This window comes from Oratosquilla oratoria, chromosome 1 (genome assembly GCF_046742065.1).
Source record: "Oratosquilla oratoria isolate Oo_2021 chromosome 1, ASM4674206v1, whole genome shotgun sequence".
Classification (NCBI taxonomy): domain Eukaryota; kingdom Metazoa; phylum Arthropoda; class Malacostraca; order Stomatopoda; family Squillidae; genus Oratosquilla; species Oratosquilla oratoria.
The window spans coordinates 132,333,014-132,343,013 of record NC_134777.1 but is presented as its reverse complement, the minus strand read 5'-3'; positions in this window follow the sequence as shown (position 1 = coordinate 132,343,013).

The following is a 10,000-nucleotide window of genomic DNA, read 5'->3' as shown; positions in this document are numbered from 1 at the left end:
ATTTATTTGTTTGTTTATTTGTTTATCAATTTATTCATGTATCTAGTTATTAATTTATTTACTGATTTATTTATTTGTCTTTATTGTTTGTTTATTTTTGTTTATTCATTAGTTTGTTAATCTCTTTATCTATTCATTCATTCATTTATTTATCAATCTGAATTCATTTTACTTGTTTTTATTTCATTTTATTTTGTTTCGCTTATTTTGTCTTATATTTTGTCTTATAAATCTATTAATTTCTTATTTCATAATTTGATCTTGTTTTATTTTATTTTATCTTATTAAATCATATTTTGTTGAATTCATTTTATTTTTATTTTTTCTATTTTTTGTCTTATTTTGTTTTCTTTGCTACTTTATATTATATATTTTTATCTTATTTTGTTTTATTCTATTTATTTGATTCTTTATTAATTTCTGTATGATGTAGGTCTTGAGAAAAAGACACAAGACACACTTCCATTTTATGTGTTTAAATGTTTGCGTTTAAAGATTGTACGACCCGTTTTTGTTCCGTTATCCATTGTTTTTAAGCTTGTGTGTTGGATGTTTTGAAAAGAAACCTTTTAGGCTTTTAAAATCGCGTTCCTCGTTTAGGTTTTTAAGTTCGCGTTTTATATTTCTCACCCTTTGAGAGAGCCACGGTTAAAGGGAGTGTCAGTGTCAGACGAAAAGGAAGTGTCAGCGGATACATAAAGGGATTTCATCTAGATAGACCATGAGATAAAGTGATGATAATCCAGTTAACATATCTGTGTTAAACCTGTTTAGTTAATTTTCTAGTTAACGTACGAGTAGGTTAAAAACATCGACATAAACTCGCTTAGGCTACTCAGTATTGTGAAACATTCTCATATTTTATTTTGATAAAGATCAAGTGATTTCATTCAGCTTCGGGGAAGCTATCCTAGTTAAGGGGGCACAGGTGTGACTCCCAATGATCCCAGATCACGTGCTGGTCTCGTGATCGTCAGCTATTACCCTCTCGGATGAGAGCTTCAGAGTTGGTATGCTCTGATCTATGGGTAATACGGTGATCTTATAAACACATACATACCAATCCCCTTGCTCAAAGAATACAGTAACGGTTTGGATTTATGTATGCATGGGTGTATGTGTATATATACATACGCGCGCGTGTGAGCATGTATGTGTGTTTGTGTGTGTATTTCATACATGTAAGGGCGGTGTATATATGAAGACATGTATACATAGCAAAATGAGTGACAATAATAACATTACATGTACATGACAAATTAATAAACACACGACATCATCCTACATGTAAACTCGTGTCTACATATACGTGTGCGTATAGGCTACATATATACACTTACATGTTTACATAGAAAACAAGGAACACTTTTTTAAGAATTCCGTAACACTGTTTCCTTCGTGAGTACAACGAAGAGAAAGAATAGCATCAACTGCCTCACCTGCCTACCTGCCTTCCCGCCTTACCTACCTTCCCGCCTTCCTGCCTTCCCGCCTTACCTACCTTCCCGCCTTCCTGCCTTCCCGCCTTCCTGCCTTCCCGCCTTACCTACCTTCCCGCCTTTCTGCCTTCCCACATTCCTGCCTCCCTACTTTAACTACCTTTCTGCCTTCCTACCTTCCCCCGTCTTCACGCCTTACCTGCCTTACCGCCTTACCAACATTCCCGATCTACCGGCCTTCTCGTCTTCCAGCCTTCCCGCCTTCCTACCTTACCTGCCTTCCTACCTTCCCCGCTTTCCCGCCTTCCCACCTTACCTGCCTTACCACCTTCTCGTCTTCCGAATGTAAAAATCGGATCCAAAAATAAAACAAATCTCTAGAGGAAGTCTGTAGGGTGCCGGCGTCCTCTAACCTCCCCTCCCCTCCCCCCCCACTTCCCCCGAATTCCCCTCAAACATCTTTTCAACCCCGTTAACTCCCCCTCCCCCCTTCTTCTCCCCTCCCCCTCTTCCTCTTCCTCTAGGCCCAACTTCTCTCTCCCCCTCCCTCCCTCCCTCCCTCCCCCTACCTCCTCATGGGCCAGCTACCCCCAGCCACCTCTTTCTCTCTCATGCGAAGAAAGGCTCTCTCTCTCAGACGGAGAAGAGAGTGAAGTTTAAGTTGGTCAGAATTTTTTTTCTAGACATAAGCCCATTATTTGCTATAAAACTAGACATTTTTCAAGAAGAAGCTACCCTTGGCACTGAATAAAATCCTCTGACGTCAACAAGAACGTAAATAAACTAAAAAATTATTTCTACAGCTCACTAGAACCGTCTGGTTTTTAGTTAGATTAAGATATGTTGCAGAAAAGGGGATAGCATTGAGAGAGACTGAAGTTGGTACACGTGGCAACAGCGCACGTGTATCTTGGGGGTAATGTCGTACTTCTTCATTCGTGAACATCCAAGCAAGGGGCTTCTTTATTTAGTTTATTTATTTGTTAGTTTGTTAATCTATTTATTCATTTATTTGTTTATCTATTTATTTATCTATTTGTTCATCTATTTTAGTCATCTATTCATTGATATCTTTATATTCAGATATTTATACATCTTCATCCTCCCACACCTGCGCCTATGCCAAATCTACTCATTTTTTGTTTAAGTGCTAATATGAACGTAAAAAATAGTAATAATTTTGATTTAGCATCGCGATTATGATAGAATAAAAATATTTATTTGTCATCCACGGGTTTGTGGCTGTCACTGGGATGTGATAGATAAATAGATGAATACATAAACAAACAAATAAATAAATAAATGAATAAATCACTTCGGTTGTTTGTTTGCGTTGTCGTTTTTTAGTTGTCCAATAACAACAGAATTATTTTTGTTATTTATCGTTGTTATTTTATTATTTGTTGTTCTTTTGTTCTCTCTATTGTTCTACAATAGTGTTATTTACCTTATTAACATACAAGATGTTAGTTTTCGTAATAACATTGCATTGTTAGTTTTATAAACATGACATCAGAGTTATTCGTTATTGACTGAGAATGTTGCTCCTGATTATCCTCATATTATAGTTTAGTACATTGATTCCTCCTTACCCTCCTCCTCCTCCTCCTCCTCCTCTTCCTCCTTCTATCTTCCTTCTCCTCCTCCTCCTATCTTCCTTCTCCTCATCCTCATCCTCCTCTTCTTCCTCTTCCTCTTCTTCCTCCTTATACTTCTGTTCCTTCCTCCTTATACTTCTGTTCCTTCCTCATCCTCTTCCTCTTATTTCTTCTCCACGTCTTTCTCTTCCTCCTCTACCAGATCCTCCTCCTCTTTCTCCTCCTCTTCCGTCTTCTACTCTCATCACCACTCCTCCTCCTCCTCTTCTTTTTAGTCTTACTCCTATTCCTCCTCTCCTTACTCCTACCCCTCCTTCCCCCTCTCATTTCTTCCTCTTCTTAATCCTCTTATTACTCCCCTTCCTCTTTCAGCTCGTACTCCTTCTCCCTCCTCATGTTCTTCCTATTCCTCTTATTTCTCCTCCTTTCCCTGTATTAACTCTTCCTCCTCCTCCTCCTAACCTCCTCCTTATCATCTTCCTCTTCCTATTCCTTCTCCTCTTCTTCTTCCTCCTCCTCCTCCTAACCTCCTCCTTATCATCATCTTTCTCTTCCTCTTCCTTCTCCTCCTCATTTTCTTCCCCCTCCTCTTCTTCCTCCTCTTCTTATTTCTCCTCCTCCTCCTCCAACGTCACCCTTACAGCCCTACTCTTCCCCGGCTCTTACGCACAACGTGCTTCACGTGGAGGGAGGGGAGGGGAAAAGGGGAGAAGAGGAGGAGGGGAAGGGGAGGCTTTCCTCCACCCCCACTCCCTCCCTCCCTCCCTCCCTCTCCCTCCCTCCTCCTCCCTCTGTGGGCCCCCAACTGTTCCCTGCTCCGCGCTCGAGCCTAATGAGAGATTTGTTCAATGTAAGTCTCTTTCAGGTTTACAGTGTACTTTGTAAACCTTTCTCTTCTCTTCACTTCGCTTCTCTTCTTTTCTCTTTGCTTTTCTTTGTTTCTCTTACTTTCTCTTCGTTTATCTTTGTTTCTCTTCGCTTCTCTTCGTTTTTCTTTGCTTCTCTTCGTTCTCCTTTGCTTCTCTTCGCTTTTCTTCGTTTCTCTTTGATTTTCTTCGCCTCTCTTCGTTTCTCTTTGCTTTTCTTTGTTTCTCTTCGCTTCTCCTATCTTCTCGTCTCTTCTCTTCGTTTCTCTTCGCGTCTTTTCGTTTCATTTCGCTTCCCTTCGTTTTCTCCGTTTCTCTTCGCTTCTCTTTGCTTCTCTTTGCTTCATTTCGCTTCTCTTTGCTTCATTTCTGTTCCGTTTTCTTCTCCTTTCCTCTCCCCATCCCCTCCTCTCTTCTCCGTTTTTGTCTGTCTTCCTCTACGTTCCTCTTCTCTCCTAAGAAAATAAATCACTGATTCCTTGAGCGAAGTGTAGAGAGCAGCTTAGGTCACCGATGTATTTATACAATACCTGACCATATCGTGTTCCATGTCTACCTGTTGTGTAAGCATTGCCCGCCCACCTCTCCCTCCTCTCCCCCCCCCCCGGAACTTCTGCCGGACATTTGCTTCCTGTGTTTCTTTCGTCCCTCTTTATTCACCTATTTTCTTTTTCTTTTTCTTTTTGTTCTCTTTGTTTTTTCTTCCCCTACTTTTTTACCTCGTCTTCTTTTTCGTCGTGTTTTTGTCGGGTTTCTTGGGACGTGTCTTTTTTTTTTTTTTCTACAAGAGTATGTAAGGGAAAATGGTATTTGGACCGCTCCCTCTCTCTCTCTCTCTCTCTATATATATATATATATATATATATATATATATATATATATATATATATATAATTGTGTGTGTGTGTGTGTGTGTGTGTGTGTGTGTGTGTGTGTGTGTGTGTGTGTGTGTGTGTGTGTGTGTGTGTGTGTGTGTGTGTGTGTGTGTGTGTAGATGAATAGGTAGATATAGATATATACATATATATACATAGACATAAACATACACAAAAACACCACACACACACACGTACATTTATATTTCTATTAATCTATTCATTCATTTTTCCCACCACCATCACCACACACGAAGCCAAGACCTCGAGGTCCACTTTCTTGCAGAAGCTTCCTATTCAGAAGAGTCTACGCTCAATTTATCTTTTATGTCTTCGGCACGTCTCAGCTTCTGCTGGCTCTTTCAGGACTCTCCCTCCTGAAGCCAACTCTCGCTTCAGCTCATTCAGGAGTGTTGAACACTTCGGGTGTGTATGTGCCTAAGGACACGCATGTTGCAAACATGCGGCCAACAAGGGAAAGGAGATGCTGAGGTTTCTTTGTGTTTGTGACATGTTGGTCGCATAGTGTGGACGGACTTGGTTGTGTCTGAAGAGATATAAATTGAGCGCAATTTTTCTTATATATTTGTATGCTCGAGTTACATACACATACACGAAAGTTTGTGTTCAACTCATCTCCACTATGATAGTACATTGGTAAGTATACGAACGCGGGAAAGTATTTGTACAACACTGAATGGGTCCCAGTGAATAGAAATACATTTCTATCAACCACAATGCACTTTAATTCTAAGCTCTGTGTGTGTGTGTGTGTGTGTGTGTGTGTGTGTGTGTGTGTGTGTGTGTGTGTGTGTGTGTGTGTGTGTGTGTGTGTTCGAGAATAGCTGGAATCCAGTAGCCATATTTTATCAGAAAGTAAACGCTGGACTCGTCGTAGAAAAAAGTTTATTCCGACATTTCGAACCCCGTCCAGGGTTCGTCTTCAGGGACATATATATGTATATATATATGTATATGTATGTATATTATATATGTATATATATATATATATATATATATATATGTATATATAAAAATGTATATATATATATATTGTATATATATATATATTGTATATATATATATATATATATTGTATATATATATATATGTATATGTATATATAAATGTATATGTATATATATATGTATATATATGTATATATATATATGTATGAATATATATATGTATGAATATATATGTATATATATATATATGTATATATATATAATATATATATATATATATATATATATTATATATGTATGTATATCACCAACATGAGATATGTCGTGGCACATTTGTAAAATAATACTGATGACCCACATTTCGGAGAAGAATAAGCGAAGATTATAGAGATCTGTATATTTCGATCAACTTACTGTGATCCTTTCTTTTCAAGTGCAGATGACGAGTTTACAAAGTACAGAGAACAATGTGTATTTATAGTGAAACAGTGATGGTAGCAAGAGGGGACGGAGCACTGTTATAAAAAAACGGACAAGGTAAAATTACCCGCAGTATTTCAGCACGTCGCCAATAAAAAACCACCGAATAAAATTTGGGGCCCGATGCTGAAATAATGTATAAATCCAAATGTAGAACTTTCAGAACGGAAAAATAGTAGAATCCTCCTTAATAAAGGATTTCCCCCAAAATTTACAACATTTCCCCTGGTAAATGGCCCACCAGACTGTATTTCTTCTTTTGCCATAAATAAAATGTTACCATCAACCATCAGGCGGTGGGACAAAAATCACCAAGGGCCACAAGCAAACGCCGGTATATCGTGACCTGAAGCCACCAAGATGCGAGTCATGCGTGCCGGGCCCGGGCGTGTTGACCTGAGCTCCGTCCCCACCTCTTGCTACCTCACTGTTAACACTATAAATAACACATTGTTCTGTACTTTGTAACTCAATATCTGCTGAAGAGGATCACAGTAAGTGAAAATTGTTATGAAATATACAGATCTCTATATCTTCGCTTATTCTTCACCGAAAGTGGGTCAATCAGTATTATATATATTATATATAATATATATTTATATATATATCTAGATATAGTATATGTATGTATATATTATATATATATATATGTATTTGTATGTAATATATATATATATGTATATGTATGTATATATATAAATATATATGTATTTGTATAATATATAGTGTACATATAAATAAAATATATATATGTATATGTATATATAATATTATATACATTATATATGTATATGTATATATATTTTGTACATATAGATAAAATATATATATGTATATTGTATATATTTATATGTATATGTATATATATAATATATATTTTATATATATTATATATAGTATGTATATATGTATATGTTAAGAGGGCCCAAACGGCAGAGTATGGGAGTCCCAATATATTTTACGTTTCCGCCCAGCCAGGGCTTCTTTCAGAAATAACATCGATGAACAACATTTTACTCCTTATATAGCAAGGAGTAAAATGTTTTTCATCGATGTTATTTCTGAAGAAGCCCTGCCTGGGCTGGGAACGTAAAATATATTGGACTCCCATACTCTGCGTGTTGGCCACTTCCCTACACGAAGCTGTTGCAGTGTCATTGCTGGCCTTTACTCATATATGTATATATATATATATGTATATATCGTATATATAATATATATATAGATATATATGTATATTATATAGTGTATATATATATAATAACATAATATGTATATATAGTGTATATATATGTATATAGTATATGTATATATATATGTAATACATATATGTATTTATTTTGCAGAAACCACCGGGAAACTTGGAAAAAAACAGATACCGAACGTTTTCCGTCTATTTAGAACATTTTTCAAAGGTACCTTTGAAAATGTCTAAATAGACAAAAACGTTCGGTAATTCTGTTTTTTCAATTTCCCGGTGGTTTTCTGCTAAAATATTTTATCACGTGTGCTTTGTGATTTCTTTACATATATGTATAATATATAATGTTTATATATATATATGTGGTATATAGTATATGTCTTATATATGTATATATATATGTATATATATATGTATATATTATGTATAATATATATGTATATATATATATATGTATATATGTATATATATGTATATATTATCTGTATATGTATATATATGTTATATATATATAATATGTATATAATATTATACATTATGTATAATATATATATAGACGTGTATATATATATATATGTATATACATATATATGGTATATATATATATGTATATATTGTATATATATATATGTATATATATGTATATATATATATATATGTATATATATATATATATATGTATATATATGCATATATATATATGTATATTATATTGTAATATATAATATATGTATATATACGGTATATATATAATGTATATATATTATTAATATGTTATATACTGTATGTATATTTATATATGTATTATCATATGTATATATATATGTATATATATGTTTATATATATATATGTTATATATATATGTATATATATATATGTATTAATATCTATGTTATATATAATATGTTATATATATATATTTATATATGTATAGAATATATGTATATATATATGTATGTATTAATAATATATGTATATATAACTTTATATATATATATGTATATTGTGAATATATATTGTATATATATATGTATATATATATATATGTAATTTATATATCATGTGTATATATATATATATGTATAATAATATATGTATAATATATGGTGTATATATAAAATTATATGTATATATATATATATATATGTATAAAAATATGTGTATAATATATAATAATAGTCTAATATTCTATATATAATGTGATATATTAATAATCTAATTATATATTGTATATATATGTGTATTATATATGTATATGTCTATATATGTATATATGTAATGCGTTATGTATGTTTATAAAGTAATTATATATATATAATGTATATATGTATATGTAATATATATGTATAAGCATATATATATGTAATAAAAATGTATTGCATATGTATGTATAATGTATATATATATTATGTATATATATAATGTATATTAGTATATATATTATAATATAATATATATATATGTATATATATGTATATGTATATATATAGGTACTATGTATGTATATGTATATGTATATATATATGTATAATGTATATGTAAGTATATGTATAAATATATATTTGGTATATGTATATATATATAATATATATATATATGTATATGTATAATATAATATGTATATATGTATATATATGTATAATATATGTATATATATATGTATATATATATGTATATATGTAGTAATATATGTATAGTATATAATATATGTATTATATATATAAAGATATATATAACATATACATATTGGTATATATAAATAAAATATATATGTAATATATATGTAATATATATACTGTATATAATATATATGAATATTATATATAATTATAATTATAATGTATAATATAATATATATATACATATGTTATATATATATGTATATGTATCTCTATATATACTATATGTTATATATATATATATATATGTATATATTATATATAATATGGTATATATATATATGGTTATATATATATGTATATTATAATGGAATATATATATGTATATATATTATATTGAATAATATATATATGTATACTATATATGTATATAGAAATATGTATATATATAGTATATATATATATATGTATATGTAGTATATGTATGTATATATAAATATGTATATGTATGTATGTATATATGTATATGTATGTATGTATATATATATATATATATGTATATGTATGTGTGTATGTACGTATATATGTATATGTTTATGTATGTACGTGTGTATAAATGTATATATATATATGTATATTGTATGTATATATGTATATGTATGCTATGGGTGTTTATATGTATATATATATGTAAATGCATGTAGTATATGTATGTATTATATGTAGATATATAATGTATATATATATATATAGTTATATATGTGTATATGTTATATATGTAAATATGTATTTTAATGTATGTTATATATAAATGTATATATGTGTATATATATATATGTATATATGTATATCTATATATACCAATATCAAACATAAATATATCCAAATACACCAACTAAACATAAATACAAATCCACAAAATATACAAAATATTTCATACATTAATATCTACA